A 20,275-nucleotide genomic window follows, 5' to 3' on the forward strand; every position below is an offset into this window, starting at 1 on the left:
GGCCAGGTTCTCATCCCAGCTCTGCCAACCTCCTGACCCTGTAACCTTATTCAAGGGATCTCAGCTCTCTGGATCTAGGTTTCCTCACCTGTAAAATAGGAGTAGTAACTGTCTGCCTCCTGGGGTGGTAATGAGGAGTCAACGACTCAACAAGTGTAAAGTGCTGAGAACATGGCCTGAATGTTAGTTGTAACTGGAAACACAATAGTAGCACAAAGGCAAAAGCTCTTCTGTGGCTTGGCAGTTTTGCACATAGGTAGCCCTGTTACAAATCCATTAAAAAAAAAAAAAAAACCTGTATTGGGTTAAAATTGGAAGATCTAGTTCAGAATTTCTGCAAGTACCCCATGCTAACCAGTTACATCAAAACCGCAAAATCCCAGGGAGTTCCCTTATGGCCTAGTGGTTGGGATTCTGGGCTTTCTCTACCATAGCCCAAGTTCAATCCCTAGTTGGGGAACTAAGATCCTGCAAGCCATGTGACACAGTCAAAAAAATTTCAAAATCTCAGATCCCACCTGGGACTTATTTTGGCTCTCTGGGGTTAAAGTCCTGGGAACCTACATTTTAACAAGCATCCCATGGGGCTGTGATGTACCCTAAGGCTAGAAAACTTTGAATAGAGTTAACAAATAGCAATACCTCTGAAGCCCAGATACTGCTGTTACAGATCCACTAAAGCAGTATCTCCAAAACTTCATTTGAGTATTATCTAATTTTTTCATTTGAGTATTATCTTTATGCATAATTTTTGCCCAATTATTTTACAGTCTGACACAGCATATAATTTTCTATGAAGTGACTTGCTATTTTTACAAAAGCAAATTTATTGTAAAAGGGAAATTTATTTCATTTGAGTAAATGAAAAATAGATATCTTGCCACAATTAGATGATAACCGTAAAAGTAAATACAATTAAAAAAAATAATGTTATTAAATTACACCTAGACACTGTTACCTACTGAAGCTCTGAATTTGCAGGTATATCTTTGCTTTTTAAAGAAAACTGGCCCGGGTTAAAGAGGTGTTAGTCTTTCTAGCGCCATGTAGGGACATTCTCCTTGATGAAATGATTGCAAGGGATCGAGAGGGGTGTAACTTCCTTGCTGGGTGATTCAGTGCCATTTAATATTGTATTTGAGCAGCCCCTGAAGTCACTTCCTAGTGAGTCACGGCGCACACTCTGTGCAGAAGTGCAATCAAGTCTTCGTCTCAAAGTTTACTGACTCTGAATTTACACACACACTTACAAAAGAACAAAACAAAAACAAAAAGCCCCAGAATATTCGAGACACTGGGAGTTATGGTTCAGGTAGTCCATACGTGTACCCACATGGCTCCAGGACCCCCTTCAGATGTCACTCTCAAGGATGTCAGGCAGATCTGGGTTGGGATCCACTACCCCCCCACCTGCTATGCTTGGTGACCTCGGGCACATCTCCAGAATCCATATCCACAACTGTAAAATGAGATAAAGCCTGTTCTAGCCAAGATGACGTAAAATGATGTATGAAAGCCCCTACCACAGAGGGTGACGCATGGTTGATGCTCAGTAAATGGTAGCTTTTTAAAATTACCAAGCCTTCATATTTTAAATAATTTTTGATAGAACTCTTTGTAAAAACGCAATTCTACTTCCTAAATCCCATGCAACTACTTGATGACTCAGGGCTATCATTTTGAACATCTCTGTAGTCGTTTGATTGTGTTGGGACACATTTTCTAACAGCTTCCCAAATTCACCCTCCTCTTTTGTCATTACATATGCAGTGGGCTGGTAACCAAGCTAAGTGACCACCAATAGAAAACTGATTACACCACAGCTAAATTACATGGGTAGACAACAACAATGCAAAAGATACTCCCAAAGCGATCACAAAAATAAAAATTTAAGCACTGAGTTGTTTTTTTGTCCATGTGCATAGCAAATATTAAGTACAATATTATTTAAGATGGGTGAGGAAATGGCAAATAAGAACTTCCATATGCTGATGGTGGAAGTATAAACTGGTACAGCCTTCTGGAGGGCATATACATTTGACCTAGCAATTCCATTTCTAAGAATCTACACAACAGAGTCTCTTCCATACGGGCACAAGAATGTATGTGAAAAACAAGTATCGGTGAGGATGTGGAAAAGTTGGAGCCCTGGTGCATTGCTAGTGAGAATGTAAAATGATACAACCACCGTGAAAAACAGTATGATAAAATCAAACATAGAATTACCATATAATCCAGGAATTTCACTTTGGGGCGTATACCCAAAAGAATTGAAAGTAGAGACTCAAACAGATATTTGCAAATGAATGTTCATAGCAGCATGATTCACTGTGACCAAAAGGTAGAAATAACCCAAATGTCCATCAGTGGATGAAAGGATAAACAAATTGTGGTCTATTCACGCAATAGAAAATTTTTCAACCTTAAAAAAAAAGAATGCAATTCTGATACATACCACAACATCAATGAAGTTTGGAGACATTATACTCAGTGAAATAGGTCAGACATGAAAGGACAACTATTGTATGATTCCACTTATGCTGATTAACTAGAATAGTCAAATGCATAAAGAGAGGAAGCAAAAAAATGGTTACAGGGGCAGCAAGAGGGGGCAACGGGGAGTTACTGTTTAATGGGTACAGAGCTTCATTTGGGGAAGATGAAAAGTTCTGGAGATGGATGGTGGCTGCATATGTACTTACGCCACTTAACTGTGTACTTATGGTTAAAATGGTAAATTTTATGTTAAGCATATTCTACCACAATTTTAAAAAAGAATGCAGTTCCAAAAAGGTGTCACTTTTGAACTGATGTCCAGGGGACATTGTTCTTTTTATTTCATGTTTAAGACTATGGGTAATAGGAGGACACAGGATATTGGAAATTTGGTCTAAAAATAAGCAGAATGCTACTGAGTTTATCTTGTTTACATTCTGTATCTCCTAGTTATCATCATTCCCATTGAAATACTATTAATAACAGAAATCAACTTTTGCATCAGCCTAATAACAGAAAACCATTCACATTAAACAATGAATAATTATACAAATAATTGTTGTGATACGATGCCCTTCATAAATTTTGCAAATCCTAAAGATTCAATGAGATAATATGTATAAAGGGGCTAGCACAGTTCCTTAGTTATTATTTTTCTTATTCTTATCTCATTTAATTCTCAAATCATTCCTATGACAGATATTATTGACATCCCCATTCTAGAAGCAAGAAAAACCGAGGCTCAGAGAAGTTAAGTGATTTGTCCAAGGTTACAAATGGCAGAGCTGAGGATAAAAAAGTGACTGTCAGACTCCAAAATCTATGTACTTCAGATGTAGAAAACAAATTTATGGTTGCCAGGGAAAAGGGGGGAGGCATAAATTAGGAGATTGGGATTGACATTTACACACCACTATATATAAACTAGATAACTAATAGGGACCTATGGTATAGCACAGAGAACTCTACTTAATGCTCTGTTTGAGGGAGCATGGGTTCTATCCCAGGTTGGGGAACTAAGATCCCACAAACCTTGCAGCCAAAACAACAATAACAAAACAAAATAATATAGTTGAAAAACAACTATATTTTTTTAATTTAAAGGACCCATTTGTTCTATTCTTTCCCATCTCACCTTTCAGGTCCTATTCCTCTTAGGCAACCACCTGTAACCTTCATATTTTTTATCCCGGTACTTATTAATGTCCTTCTAAATAAGAAACATAAACCAAAATTTCTTGATTTATCCATTTTAGAATGTCTACTGGCTCATTTATCCCCACACTAACAACATTTCCTACCTGGCCTCCTCCTGTCCAACATCATTACATAGCACTTCAGAAGTGGAAAATGTTTATCTTATGTTTTTATTACAACCACATAAATACTGTTTACTACCAAACCAAGTAGATGCCCCCTTTCTTAGACAACTCTTTGCTTTTCCTAGAGTTAATAACTACCTTGCTTTTGTGTGTGTGTGTGTCTCTGGTTTTCTAACTATTGTTTCTAAGTAATTCTCCAAGTGCTCTGATATCTCCGCCATAGGCTGATCAACAAAATATTCTCTACATTCAAAGAAGCTGTTTCATCTTTTTCCTGGAGACCTCTTCCCAGAATCTGTTTTCTTGCTCCAGTCTGGACAAGTTGCTCTCTGGGGCCTGCTACACCATTGTCATTTTGAATCATTTTATTGTCACTGTCCTCAGAATTTGCTTTACCTTTCACCAATTTAAAATCTCCTCTTCCCTGGAGTCTTGTCTTTCACTTTCTCACTTTACTCTGTCATTTTTTGGGAACACATTTCCAAAAGCTTACTAGAAAAGGGTAAATGGGAGGTAATTTTTTTTTTAAGTCTCTGCATGCCTGAAAATATCTCTGCTCTAAGACCTTACTCAAGGACAGCTTCCCTCATCCCTGCCTTCCTCAGTTACTAGGGGTGAGTCCCCCCAGAAAGGACACGAACTTGGAGGAGATAGCTTTCTGCAGCTGAGGCTGACTCCAAAGAAGCTAACAGGAGAGTATGTCTCCAGATCATGCTCCCAGCAGCTGGACAGCATGTCCTTCCTTGAATAGAGTCTGGACCATCTCCAGGCCCATCATTACCCTTTGAGTCTGCTACGGCTGCTGTAACAAATTAGCACGAACATGGTGGCTATAGACAACACACATTTATTATCTTACAATTCAGAAGACTGGAAGTCCAAAAATATCTTGCTGAGCTAGTCAAGGTGTCGGCAGGGCTTTGTTCCTTCTGGCTCTAGAGAAGAATACATTTCTTTGCCTTTCCTGCCTGCAAAAAATGCCCACAATTCTTGGCTCCTGGCCCCTGGCCAGCCATCACATCCCTCTGCTTCCAGTTGTCACATCTTTCTCTGCCTCCTCTGCCTCCTCTTTCACTTATAAGGACTCTTGTGATTACACTGGGCCCACTGGGATAATCTGGGATAATCTCCGCATCGCAGGATCCTTAACTTAATCACATCTGTGAAGTCCCTCTTGCCATGTGAGGTAACATAGTCACAGGTTATGGGGATGGAAAAGTGAACATCTTTGGGGACCATTATCCTGCCTATCCAAGTCACCACAGAGAAGGATATTCCACAGTAGCTAGTGAGAGTAGCACCAAACACAGTGAACTTGATCCCTACATTTGTCTACAATAACACCTCACATGGATAGAAAGCTTCCTCTGTCCCAAGTACTATGCCAAGTGCTGGGCATGAATATTTCAATTATTTCTCTCAACAGTTCTCCGAGGTAGGCACTATTTTTACAGTCCTTATTTTGCAGATGAGGTGTGAGAGGCCGGGAAAGGTTAAACTATTTGCCTTTGGTCAAACAACTGGTAAGTGGAAGACTCCTCATTCAAACCCAGGTCTGCCTGACTCCAAATGGTGCCCTTGACTGTGTCTCTCTAATCCTTCTTTGCTTGTTGCTAATTTAGGTCTTTAGACTGCTAAACACAGCTCCTTACCGTATGTGCCAGCTTAGAGTGGCACACAGCAAGGGCTCAATAAATATACGTTGAATTTAACTCCCAAAAAACTCATCTCTTACAAGTTTCCTCATAACTTTTAGGGCATTCCCAAATCCCATATTATCCTTCTCAAATCCAGTACACTTTTGTTTTTTGGCCATACTACATGGTATATGGGATCTTAGTGCCATGACTGAGGATCAAACCTGTGCCCCCTGCAGTGAAAGCACCGAGTCCTAACCATTGAACCATCAGGGAAGTCCGCCAATATGCCTTTATTGGGCATTTATGTGCTGCCCACTGGAGAAATTCAACCATGAACAGAACATGTGGTTTACGTCCAAGGGAGCCCACCTTCCAGTGAGGGTGTCATGATTGTGACCTTGGAGTAATTTTTTTTCCTGTTTAGACAATGAGCAGATTATTTGAAAAGAGGAACTATCATGGTTATTGCCCCTCTCCTCAACTATCCAGGACAGAAACCAGAAGAACCAGAAGAGGAGGTTGGTAGCTCTTTCAAACTATTTTTCATATTAATACATACTTTTACTATGCACACAGGTACAGGAGCAGTTTAGGTTTTGTTTCTCTCTCTCTCTTTTTTTTTCCAGTGGGAACATGTTCTATGTATTATTCTTATGCCTGTTTTTCCATTTAGGAAGGCACAATAGATTTATTGTCAAGCTTACTTCCTCTTAACTATTTCATTCCCCTATTGATGTTCATCAAAACTGTTTTCAATTGTCCCCCTCCACCCTTAAACTTGCAGGATAAGAACTTCCTTTTGCAGCTCAGTCCTGGTTACAACCTCGAGAAACGACAGGTAATACCTTTTGCTAAACCATTTGGCACCTCATCCCCAGAATGGTCCTTTCAAAGCATGAGTTTAATTATCTCTTCTCTCCCAAACTTCCCAAGGCCCTGCAGGATAAATCTACATCCCAACTGCCTGGCCTAACATGAAAATTTTTCAGAATCTGGCCCCTAGACCAGAATCAGCCTTGAGTGGTAACAGTCTACACACATGTTCCACACCCCCATGGGCTTTCTTCATTCCGCCTTAGTGGTCTTCTTGCAGACTCTTCACTGCACCAGCCTGTCTGGAATCCAGTTAACGTTTATTCATTCTTCAGTCTCTGCTGATACATCATTTCCTTAGGGTCCTCTTCGGCCCCTCCCAGCCTGGGTCTCCCTTTCCTTTCTTTCACCCGGGGTACGTGCTTCACACTAGTGATTAACTTCCTCAGCATCTTTGCTGTCTGCTCTTCTCTCTCATCTACTGTAGAGTCCGTCTCCTTTACCTGCTGTATCCCCAGGACATAGAACAGTTGGTGGCCCACTGCAGGTGTCAATAAATGTTTGCTGAATGGGTGATGATGAATGACTCATGGGGAAATTTTACTGCTTCTAGTTAATACACAAACACGTAGGTACAGTCTCATGTTGAATATTTGCTTCCACTGACAGCGACAAAAGAGAAAGATAGCTTACCAAAATACAGGCATCCTACTTTCTTTTTCAAAAGTATCTTATCTATTTTAAGAGTTGTTCTTTTCTCGTGGTTTTTATTCATTTATTTGTGGCTTTAATCCTGTGATCCAACATATTTTAAAGGAGTCTTTAAAAATACAATTATCTGAGGCAGTTGGGAGTTTATTTTGTTGTTTATTGTTTCTATTGTCTCTTGCTCATGGTGAATTGTTTCCTTGTGTGGTTAGTCATTTCAAATGAGTGGATCTTTATGGGAATCCTGGACATTGAGTGTGAAGGTTTGTCCTTCCAGAGCTTGTGTTTAGCTACTTTCTTGGCTTGGGCATTCCCCATAGTATAAATCAGAACTCCAAATCTTTGTGAAAAGGGCCTTATTGTGATAGATTCAGAGGGGACATTTCTTGCCCACCCAGGGCCCAGAATAAGACAGATAAACATCCTTCTTACCATCCTGTGCTGGTTGGGCAGGTTTTTCTAGGCCCTCCACCCCTTTGCATAAAGGCGGAGCTCTTTGAGGGTCCTTGTTCATGTGGAGGCCACAGTGTCAAGTCCCCCCAAACTATCTCCTCTCTGTCCTTTGGGACCTTTAAAACTCAAAATCCTTCCTCCACTATCCTCTGACTCCAGAGGATTATTCCTATGTTCTGCCTTTAAAAGGGTGTTTGTTATATTTTTACCTCGATTTCTATCAAATGTGGGGAAGTTTTTAGATTGTCTAGTCTAGAATATTGCCAAAAATGGAAACCCAGTGGACTAGTTTTCAGATCTTTCCCTAATTCTGCATGCATGAGTCTTATTTTTTTAAGTCACTTTGTTCTCTTATTTTCTATAGATTTACCACTTCTCTCCTAGTCTCTTACATTTACAAGTTACATTACAGAACAAAATGCCTTATGCTAATAATTTCTCATGTATAAACTATTCTTTTTTTCCCTTAGTATTTGGCTCGTATTATTGGCTCTTTTTCAGTCCCTTTTCTATCTTTATTTTGTAATTTCCTAGTGAACAGGCACCAAATATACTTAGTATTTGCTCTATATGTCACCTGCTCATTTAAATGCTCTTCTCTCTTTTTTAAAAACTAATTATTTATTTTTGGCTACACTGGGTCTTTATTGCTTTGCACAGACTTTCTCTAGTTTTGGCGAGCAGGGGCTCCTCTTCCATTGTAAGAGCTTCTCATTGTGGTGACTTCTCTTGTTGTGGAGTTCAGGCTCTAGGCATGCAGGCTTCAGTAATTGCAGCACTGGGGCTCAGTAGTTACAGGGTGCGGGCTCTAGGGCTCATGGGCTTCAGTAGTTGCAGCACACAGGCTCAGTAGTTTCAGCTCTTGGTTCTAGAGTGTGGTTTCAGTAGTTGTGGCACAGGGGCTTAGTTGCTCCTCAGCATGTGGACTCTCCCTGGACCAGAGACTGAACCTGTGTCCCCTGCACTGACAGGTGGATTCTTATCCACTGCACCACCAGGGAAATCCTGCTCATCTCTTAAAAAATCAACCAATCAATCTAGGGACTTTCCTGGTGGCCCAGGGGCTAAGACTCTGTTCTCCCAATAAAGGAGGCCCATCTTCAATCCCTGGTCTGGGAACTAGATCCCATGTGCCACAAATAAGACCTGACGTACCCAAATAAATAACTAAAAATAAATAATATTTTAAAATACACCTGCTTTCTCTTCAGAAGATAGGTTATAGTTTAAAAAAAAATCTACCCCAGTCTGTGGATAAAATAATTTTGAGGTGGACAAAATTGCTAGCAATGTTTCCATACACACTATTGTCAAAAGGCTGGCAAACTTGGTAAAACTAAATAGCTAAGTTTTAAAAAAATTCAGTATTGGTAATACACAGAAAAACTATACAAAAAAGATCTTCACGACTCAGATAATCACCATGGTGTGATCACTCACCTAGAACCAGATATCCTGGAATGTGAAGTCAAGTGGGCCTTAGGAAGCATCACTATGAACAAAGCTAGTGGAGGTGATGGAATTCCAGTTGAGCTATTTCAAATCCTAAAAGATGATGCTGTGAAAGTGCTTCATTCAATATGCCAGCAAATTTGGAAAACTCAGCAGTGCCCACAGGACTGGAAAAGGTCAGTTTTCATTCCAATCCCTAAGAAAGGCAATGCCAAAGAATGCTCAAACTACTGCACAATTGCATTCATCTCACATGCTAGTAAAGTAATGCTCAAAATTCTCCAAGCCAGGCTTCAGCAATATGTGAACCGTGAACTTCCAGATGTTCAAGTTGGATTTAGAAGAGGCACAGGAACCAGAGATCAAATTGCCAACATCCGCTGGATCATCAAAAAAGCAAGAGAATTCCAGAAAAACATCTATTTCTGCTTTAGAGATTATGCCAAAGCCTTCGACTGTGTGGATCACAATAAACTGAGGAAAATTCTTCAAGAGATGAGAATACCAGACCACCTGACCTGCCTCTTGAGAAATCTGTATGCAGGTCAGGAAGCAACAGTCAGAACTGGGCATGGAACAACAGACTGGTTCCAAATAGGAAAAGGAGTACATCAAGGCTGTGTATTGTCACCCTGCTTATTTAACTTATATGCAGAATACATCATGAGAAATGCTGGGCTAGATGAAGCACAAGCTGGAATCAAGATTGCCAGGAGAAATATCAATAACCTGAGATATGCAGATGACACCACCCTTAATGGCAGAAAGTGAAGAACTAAAGAGCCTCTTGGTGAAAGTGAAAGAGGAGAGTGAAAAAGTTGGCTTAAAACTCAACATTCAGAAAACTAAGATCATGGCATCCAGTCCCATCACTTCATGGCCAATAGATGGGGAAAGAGTGGCAGACTTTATTTTTTGGGGCTCTAAAATCACTGCGGATGGTGATTGCATCTTTGAAATTAAAAGAAACTTACTCCTTGGAAGGAAAATTATGACCAACCTAGACAGCATATTAAGAAGCAGAGACATTACTTTGCCAACAAAGGTCTATCTAGTCAAGGCTATGGTTTCTCCAGTAGTCATGTATGGATATGAGATTTGGAATATAAAGAAAGTTGAGCGCCAAAGAATTGATGCTTTTGAACTGTGGTGTTGAAGAAGACTCTTGAGAGTCCCTTGGACTGCAAGATCAAACCAGTCCATCCTAAAGGAAATCAGTCCTGAGTGTTCATTGGAAGGACTAATGTTGAAGCTGAAACTCCAATACTTTGGCCACCTGATGTGAAGAGCTGACTCATTTGAAAAGACCCTGATGCTGGGAAAGATTGAAGGCAGGAGGAGAGGGGATGACAGAGGATGAGATGGTTGGATGGCATCACCGACTCAATGGACATGAGTTTGTGTAAGCTCCAGAAGTTGGTGATGGACAGGGAGGCCTGGCATGCTGCAGTCCATGGGGTCGCAAAGAGTTGGACACGACTGAGTGACTGAGCTGAACTGAATGCAAGTCATACCTATAATTTGAACAAAAATTCTAACTTGCTTCAAACTTATTTTAGGTCTAGATAAATTACTTTTGGCCTTAGATCTAGGAATATATGCATATAAACATTCTATTGATACTGTATAAATACTGTGTACTTTATATAAAAAATATTAATGTTTCCAGCCTAGGGATGCTGTAGAAGAGGGTCCAGTTTGTAATACTGTTTACTCTCACTCACAGCTTTCTTGGAACTTCTCATTTACCTAATTCCAAGTAAGAATTAGATAAATATTAAAGTGACTACTTTTGTCATTGCTATAGTCATGGTTACACATTAGCTAACTTATAAATCACTTACTATGACAGAAACTGGAGAAGGCAATGGCACCCCACTCCAGTACTCTTGCCCGGAAAATCCCACGGACGGAGGAGCCTCGTAGGTTGCAGTCCATGGGGTCACGAAGAGTTGGACATGACTGAGCGACTTCACTTTCACTTTTCATTTTCATGCACTGGAGAAGGAAATGGTGACCCACTCCAGTGTTCTTGCCTGGAGAATCCCAGGGACGGGGGAGCCTGGTGGGCTACCGTCTATGGGGTCGCACAGAGTCAGACACGACTGAAGCGACTTGGCAACAGCAGCAGCAAGACAGAATCATCAGGAACTGAAAGAGTTTATAAGCACAGTCACAAAACTTTTTCAAAAGGGCTTTTAAGAAATTCTCTTAGCTATGTCAGCTTTGGTTAGTGAATATTCTACCTAGCTTTTCTTCGTAGCCTCCAAGAAAGTTTTAAGAGTTGATAAATTCGTTTGAAGGAGTTTGGAGAACTGTTACTGTGCTGGTTTTCTTTTACTGCATGACAGACCATACCTAATGCAATGGCTAAAAATAAGTCATTTAATTTGTTCTGGAACCTGTAGGTCAGGAACTCCAGCAGGACCCAGAGGGGCAGTTCATCTTGTTCCATGTGGTGTCAGCTGGAGTGGCTTCACGAGGGTCTGGAGGACCCAGGACAGCCTCACTCACAGGGCTGGCACTTCAGCCAGGTTGGCTTGTGTGGCTGGGCCTCTTTCCTTGTGGGGTCCATGTGTCTGGGGCCTTCAAGTGTCTGGGGCCACTTAGTTGTCAGTTGAGTCCCTGGAGTGCCCTCCCTAGGCCTCTTTCTCTAGCAGGATAGCCTGGCCTTCTCTTTTTGGGGTGGGGGTAGTGGCAGGGGGTGGGGTGGGTGGATTGTGTCTCACGGCATGCAGGATCTTAGTTCCCAGATCACGGATCGAACCTGAAGTGGCAGGGAGTTGTAATCACAGTATCACCAGGGAAGTCCCTAACCTGGACTTCTTGCCTAACATGATTACAGTGGAAACTTCCAGGCCTCAGGTTGGAAGTCCCAGAATAGCATTTCCACCAACTTCTACCACATTCTATTGGTCAAAGCAAGTCAAAGGCCAGCCTCCAAAGAGTAAGAAAATAAAGACTCCACCTCCTGAGAGGGGAGAGGCACGCACCCACAGGGATGGGAGGAGTTGTTGGGGGCCATTTTTAGGCAGGCTACCACAGTTGCTTTACCCAAATAAATACATAGCACCCATTCTGTTCATAAAGTTGCTATAAATCAAAGGGGAGGTGTTTTAACTACAGTTTAGAAAAGCTTAATAACTAGTATTAGAATACTTTGTAATACTTAGACTAAAGATGTCAAAGTATTTTCCTATTAAATAATATAAGTACACTTAGGGCTGAGTTTGAATGTCACTGCCATTATTCAGCACTTAAGAGTTTCAAGTGAGGAGGTACAATTTCACTTGATTAACATTAAAACTTAAGCCAAATTTGCCATGAGGATCTGGGGATTACCTTTATTAATATGTTTATTTTTTAAGCAGCAATTTCATATGACTTGACTTATTACATTTTCACATCTCAGAGTAATTTTAAAAGTCCTTTATATTTTTAATTTTTCTTATTTTTTGGGCCACGCCATGTGGCATGTGGGATCTTAGTTCCCTGGCCAAGGATCAAACCTGTTCCTTCTGTAAGGGAAGCTCAAAGTACTAACCACTAGACCGCTCGGGAGTTCCTGTGGGAGATTACCTTCAGTTCATTTACCTCTGTGTGTGTCTTCTCCCTGGCAGTCACTTAGGAGTATGGGAAGATATGAGCAAATTATGTTGTTTTCTTGTTCTGATAATACCATATTGTAGGCTTGGAATAACTTTTTAATCCCACTAATTGTTTTTTAAAGAAATAACACAATTTTGATTTTGCAAATTTTATCACACCAAGTTCTCCGTAATTGGGTACACCAAGATCTTACCATTGAAACCCTTCCTGGTGTTAAGCAGATGGATAATTTTGAAATATGTATGTATGGAATTAAGTTTCATGACTATCCAAATACGCCAACTACTTCCACAGCATTTGGAATTATGCAATGGAAAACATTTCCAGTGATGCCCTTTTATGTGTTAATTTTGCAAAATTTATTCTCAATTATAATTTCAAATCACCTGAGCAACAGAAGAAAATCAGAAGTTGTATTAAAATCAAGAACTTACTTGAATTTAGCATTAAGAAAACATTTTTAATTAATTAATTGGCACAAATTGAAGATAACCATATTTAACAAATCAGTTCCAGTTGACATTTGCCAAAATATGACATATTGAATATGTTCTCTTTATTCAATACCCCTTAAATTGTGAAAAAATTAAGGCAGAGAGTATAAAATAATTTTCTCCCATGAGATGGAACTTTAATTAGATACCCCATTTGAGAAAGAAATTTGCTTCTGTTGAATTTTTTAAAAACCTGTACCTTAAATGACCTTCAAATTTCAAGACTTTTTCAAGATACAATTGCCCAATCCTCATATTAATGAACAAGCCAGATATTTTAATTTCCTGCACATCTGATAAGTCTCTTCAGTTTAGAACAGGATTCAATTCTAAGGTGACTCCCCATTTAAAAAACACAATTTCTTTTAAGTAAAAAGAATTTTAAAAAATATATTTTGACCATCTATATCGTTGAAACACTTAAAATACTTTCAAGTTTAAAAACTGTCCTCCAGGCTGACTTGTAGCAGTCTTGGCTCTTCAACTTTCAGTACTACTCTCTTGCTGTACTTTTCAGCATTGCAATTGATTTTAAATACACATTTTTTTAATCACATTGCCACTGAACTTGGGCCAAATGCTTTGAAAGAGTGAGTTTAGGGGGATTGGAGGAACTGGATGAAATGTCTATAAATAGCAGTTCTCTGTGTAGCATGCACTGTAAAGTGTTGTGTAATTCTGCCATACAATGTAAATAATGATAGTAATTTGCATTTTCTTATTACTATTTGTCCTAGAATTGAATCTGTGGTCTTTTGCCAATATTAAGGTCTACTTCTCACTTCCTTATGTCCCCAGGGTCCCTACTATGATGGGAGCAAGTGGTTAACAGTCCCCTTTTTAGCACACAGCTCTTACAACAGGTACACGGTCAGTTGCTTTCTCTTTTTTTCTTTTTGCCTCTGCATTTCCAGTCTCACAAACATGAAGATGGTATGGTCCACGACTGGACCAATGCCAAACAGAGTCAGGCCAATGTAGCCACACTTCCATCACCTCCTTATTAACCCTCCTTTCTCTTTTTAAATCAGGATGACCCCAGAGATTCTAGCCCAAGGCAATTAAGCTGGACTCCAAGCAGGGAGAATCAGGAAAGGTTCCAGAAGAAAAAATATCTATAAAATTTTACTAGCCTGGAGGGCCTATTATTAGTGTGACAGAATAATATGATTGAGGATTAACTGGACTTATTTTCTACTCTAGACTCATCACAAATGACTAAGGGGGAATTTTTTTTCTCCAAGCAATTAAGTCTTAGAGTCCTGGGGAGCTGGGCTCACCTTGCTCAAGGGAGCTAGGATGCCTACGAACTTAGGGAGATGAATTATCGAAATGAAGGGCCATTAGAGCAGAAGAGGTGGGAGTGCTGCTTGTGAGAGAGGAGTGGCTCAGCTCCCTGAAGATCCACACTAGGGATGCAGAGCAGCTGTGGGGAGCAGGATGCGGGGAGAAAGATACATTCTGCGATCCAGGTGTCAGCTGAAAGGTGCATGCAAACTGCCTGGAGAACTTGTTAAAATGGAAATCTGATCTGGGTGGTCTGGAGTGGGTCTAGAGACTCTGCATTTCTAACAAGCTCCCTGGTAGTGCCCGTACTAAGCGTCCTGGGGCCTCACTTGAAACAGTAGGAGAAGGTGGTGGAAGGACTTCTAAGGAGGGACACGGGGAAGTCTAAACTTCATATTCTGTAGCATTGGGAGGTATGACAAAAGTTCTGGGTGGCTGAGTTGTTTGTTGAGGGAAAGGATACTACTGCCAACAGAATTGTCCATCTTCAAAAGGATCATTCCCATCTGTACAAAGAGCATCTACTCCAACCGACTACGTAAAGAACTGAAAACTAAGAGTCCTTCCTCAAATTTTCTGACCTGTTTCCCCACAACCTCTTAGACATCTTGAATGACCCTAGAGAAGGGAAGGAAACCAACTCCCAACCCCTCAGTAGGCTAAATTTCCAAACTACCTTCCCCTGTGGAGGGAGCAGTAGAGGACCTTGAGCCAGATATATTTAATGTAGAAAAACTGAAATTTTTGAGCACTAGTGTCATGGAGCACATTCAAATGAGGTACCCTTTCAATATCAAACTTAAAAAGAATCAAATTCAGGAATCTATAAATAGCCATTTCATTAGTTATTCAATCAACAAATGTTTAGGGGATGCTGAATGAATTTCCCTAAGTTCTGATGTGAACTTCTGACAAGAGAAACTGTTTGTAGGGGACAATTACCCCCAAAGATCTGAGGACTTAATTTCATCAGTCAGTGAACTTGCCATGGTCACCAAAAAGATGGCCCTTCCCTCTATATAAACTCTTTGAATTGCCCTTTGAGATTTTTCCCTCCTTCAGACCCTGCTCTTCATTTAAACATGATAAATTTCACCAGTATAAACATGTTCAAGAGAAAGACCCAGTTTGATTTTCTTCTGCCAGCCTCTTCCAAAGATAGTCCTTGAATCCCATTCTCTCATAAGAACAAGTCTTAAAAATAAACTAAGGCAGTAAGTGCTGTGTGTCCAAAGCCAAGTTTGTTCCAAAGCTGAGAATAATAAAATTCAGGGTTCCCTTTTCCTAATTCAACTTTAAGAGCAAATGTGTTTTGTTGTTAATTTTGTTTGCAACCTCTGATCCCGCCATCTCCAGGACCTGATGTTTTATTAAAGCATTTTCAAGTCTGGTTCTGATTATAAAAGAAAAGTTTGTGCCTGTGCTCATCAATGTCACAATTCATATGGAGATACCAGTCCAATTTGCCATAATCCTCCAGAAGGTCTAAAATCAAGGTAGAGGATAAGAAGGAATTGATGTATCTTTCCCTGATCATCTGTTCTTGAGAAATCAATAGTCACAAGTGCTCCTACAGTGTTTTAATTTGGCTAGCAGTTTTGTTTTAATTAGTTATCAAGGTTTAACATACAAAATTTTCACATACAAATCCAGGTTTCTGGTTTCTCTTGAAAATCAGAAGAGTTGGCAACATTTGGCTGCTGTCCCTCATGGCTCAGTACTGGTGGACACTTGTGATCCTTTTGGCTGCCAGCATTTGAACCCCTTTCCTATTATTTAGGGATGTCACCAGTTCACAAGTCTTGGTGGGAGGCAGATGTCACTTCCCACTACTCAAGCTATATACCTGGTACTCACTGGCACATGACCCAGGCCTGGCCAATTAGGCAAGTCTCCCCAGAGTTTTGTTGTTGCTGTTGTTTTAAAACATTTTAGTCTGTTCTGGAGTATAGCTAATTAACATTGCTGTGATAATTTCAGGTGGACAGCAAAGGGACTCAGCCATGGGTCACTGGCTTTAGGAAGACTTCAGTAAAGGAGAGAATTGGTGAATTCTTTCTGATAATAGAAATGGTGAACGCAACATCCAGTGAGTAGGGGCAGTAGGGTCCAATGGTAAGTAGCAGAAAGAGTTTCCTTATTGGCTTGGCCCTGTGGAGTAATTTTGACCATGGTTCCAGTTCCATGGCCTGTCTTTGTTCCATTTTCCAAGCAGGGTTCTCCAGGATTCTTACTGATTGTGAGCTATCCAATATTTCATTGCTACAATCCTTTTCCGTTTATATCTTTCATCTACAAACTCTGCTCCCTTTGAGGCAAGGCATAGAGTCCACCCAAACTTCTTCCTTTATATATTAACTTCAGGCTGCTTATAAGATATGTGAGCTTGGAACTTACGTTTTCTCTCTTTCTCTTTGAAGTTACAGAACTTTGTCACTAGGAGAAAAGCTAAAGATCATCTAGTGAAACAATGAGCAAAGTAAAGAGAAAAGTTTCCCAGAGGCGCCTTCCCCACCCAACGGCATTTCCTCTTACATCTCATTGGACAGAACTGGGTCACATGTTACGCTTTAAACCAATCAGAGAACTAGGGTCACTGTGATTGGCTCAGCCTAAGGAAGTAGTCCAACTCTGGCTGAATATTAGAGCAACTGAGCAGTTTTTTAAGATGCCAATGCCTGCCTATGCCCTCTAGGCCAGACTAAATTGATCTGACTAGACTTCTGGTATTGGAATTTTGTAAAAAAAAAAAAAAATCCTGTGGTGCTTCTAATATCAACCCTCTTTCCAGTTCAGCCCCCCTAACCCCACCCATTTTACAAATCCCAATACTGAGACCCAAAGAGATACTAAGTTGCCTAAGGGACTGTGTCTTCACAGCAAAAACAGACACAAGCAAGACCACACACAGAGAGAGAGAGAGAGAGAGAGAGAGAGAGAGAGAGAGAGAAATGATATTTACTAAGACAGCTTTGTTTTTCCAAAATATGCATGTGAGTACCCATTCCTTTTCTTAAAAAGTGAAGTCCTGAGGAGCTCAAGGACTAAGAAGCAGTAGAGTGTAAGGCACTGTTTATCAAATCTGAGCACATCAGAATCCTCTGGAGGGCTTGTTACAATAGGGAGGGCTAAGCCCACCCCCAGAGTATCAAATTCAGTGCTTTTGGTTGGGGAGAGGGGGTAGATAATTAGCTTTTCTAACAAGTTCCCAGGGGCTGCTGCTGCTGCTGGTCTGGTGACTACACTAGCCACTAGCAGAGTGGCTAAGACTTTTGGTTATAGAATCACACCAATCTCCAGTTCTGCCCCTTACACCAAGTCAGAACATGGGCAAGTTACTTAACATACCAATAAAATGGGGTCAATAACATCAGAAGACTGGCCTTATGGAAACAACTAAATATGAACTTAGAATGTAAAGCAATCAGAACAGTGTCTGGCCCACAGCAACTGCCTAATGAACATTAGCTATTATCATTCATTCTTTCCTTCATCAAACAATTATAAATTGAGTCTTTCCTTTGAGAAATGCACTGTTTCAGGCACCAGGAGTACAGTGGTGAGGAAAGCAAAGCCTTGCCTTTCAATGAGCTTACAATGCACTGAGGAGGAGCATGATAGATGACCTTGTAAATATACAGTATGTTACACAGAGGGATTTTGCATTCCAAGCAAACAATATCAGTTGTACACAGAGCTTTGTGAAAACTTGGTCCAACCTTGTTCACATTTTCCAGCTTAAGGAGGCGGTGGCAATGTTTCTAATGCAAAAACCTCTTAGCAGCATGGCTCTTACCATGTCAGCTGAATAAAGCTCAGGTTATGGCTTTTTCAGTCAGGTTCTCCAGAGAAACAGAAGCAATAGTGTGTATGTGTGTGTGTAAAATTTGAACTTACACTTATATATAAAGAATGTTCAAATATAATTTGGGAATCCCCTGGCAGTCCAGTGGTTAGGACTCTGAGCTTCCACTGCACAGGGTTTGGGCTTGATCCCTGGATGGAGAACTAAGATCCCACAAGCCAAGTAACATGGCCAAAAAAAAAGTTTAAAAAAATATGATTTATATTTATACTTGTACTATATATTTATGCAGATTTTAAAATACTCTATTTTAAATCACTAAAATGTACTACACGAATTAAAGGACCAAAGGAATTGAAAAGAAAGCAAAACTTGCACAAAATCCTGACCCTGAGCACCTTCTAACATTTTTAACAAATTCCAAGTCCATCAAGATCAAGATCTTTGATACCGAGTGCTCTCTCTCACTTCTCCCATCCTCAGGAACAAGGAAAACAATAGCTCTAAGATGTATCATGACAGACCAGAGTAGATGAAAGAAATAACTTGCCTCCTCCCCCTGAATAGATCCAAGGTTGTCACTGATGCCCCAAGGATTTCCCCCAAATAATGCCACAGGCATAAGGATAAGACAGAAATTTGGCAATCAACTGTTCTTACTTAACTCTATGTTTACTGGGTGAGGAACTCCATCAAAAGCTATTAGAATTAATCAACCAGTTCAATGAAGCTGCAGGATATAAAATCAACATTTTATATACTAACAATAAACTATCAAAAAGAGAAACAGAGAATATAATCCCATTTCCAACTGCATAAAAAATAACAGACATGCATTTACAAGGAGATGAAACATCGATACAGTGAACACAACACATTGGTAAAAGAAACTGAAGAAGACACATATAAATTGAAAGATATTCTGAACTCACAAATTAGAAGAATTAATATTCTTAGAAAGTGCATACAACCCAAGGCCATCTATAGATTCAACACAAGCCCTAGCAAAATTCCAATATTTTCCACAAAAATATAAAAAAAGCAGTCCTAAAATTTGTATGGAACCACAAAGGACCGTAAGAGAAGAACCAAGTTGACAACATCACAATTCCTGATTTCAAACTTTATTACAAAGCTTTAATTATCAAAACGCTATAGTACTGGCATAAAAAAAAGACAGGCCAATGGAACAGAATCAGCAGCCCAGATACATATATGATCAACAAAGGAAATGGCAACCCACTCCAGTACTCTCGCCTGGAAAATTCCATGGACTGGTAGGCTACAGTCCATGGGGTCACAAAGAGTCGGACACGACTGAGTGACTTCACTTTCAATACTTGTCAAAGAACCAAGAATACAATACTCATTGGATAGTTTCTACAAAAAATTATGTTGGAAAAACTGGATATCCATATGATAAAGAATAAGGTCATTATACTAAATGAAATAAGTCAGACAGATGGACATTGTCATATCACAGCCCCATCTGACCCTCTTCTGATTCCCCAGGCAGGGACCAGGGTGAAGCCATAACTGTCATTTTATATTTACCCTCTGTCCCTCTATTCTGCTCCTAAAATGGGTGACAGTTTGGTAGTAAGAGGCAAGGAGCAGCTACTTCTAAATCAGAACACTTGTAATCCTGGGTCAGCCTCATCTCCTCTCAGGATTGTCTTTCTCAGCATGGCAAGAAAAGAGAAAAAGACACAGGGACTTCCCTGGTGATCCAGTAGCTAAGAATCCGAGCTCCCAATGCAGGGGCCTGGCTTCCATTCCTGGGTTCCACATGCCACAACTAAGAGACCACGTGCTGCAACGGTGATCCAACAGGTGGCAATGAAAATCTTGCGTGATACTACGTGCCACAACTAAAACCCAGCGCAGCCAAAACAACTTGATTACGGATATAATACACACTTATTGCTGGGAACTACAGACCAGCAAAAGGGAAAACAAAAGTGGTTCATAATCCCCTCACCTCAGGAAAAAATACTAACATTTTGATACCGATTCTCCTCCGCAGCTTCACGTCAGAGGGACCCTGTCCTCTACGCTTACTAACTAAGTTACACAGTTTTGTGTAAGTTCCAGTTACACATATTAACCTGACGGGAAGTTACTTATTATTTATTTTTTCTCTCTGGAGTTGTTTCTGGAGGTCGGTTCTGTAAATTTTGTTGGGTGAGGGGCACA

The sequence above is a fragment of the Muntiacus reevesi genome, chromosome 13, assembly GCF_963930625.1.
Source record: "Muntiacus reevesi chromosome 13, mMunRee1.1, whole genome shotgun sequence".
Taxonomy (NCBI): domain Eukaryota; kingdom Metazoa; phylum Chordata; class Mammalia; order Artiodactyla; family Cervidae; genus Muntiacus; species Muntiacus reevesi.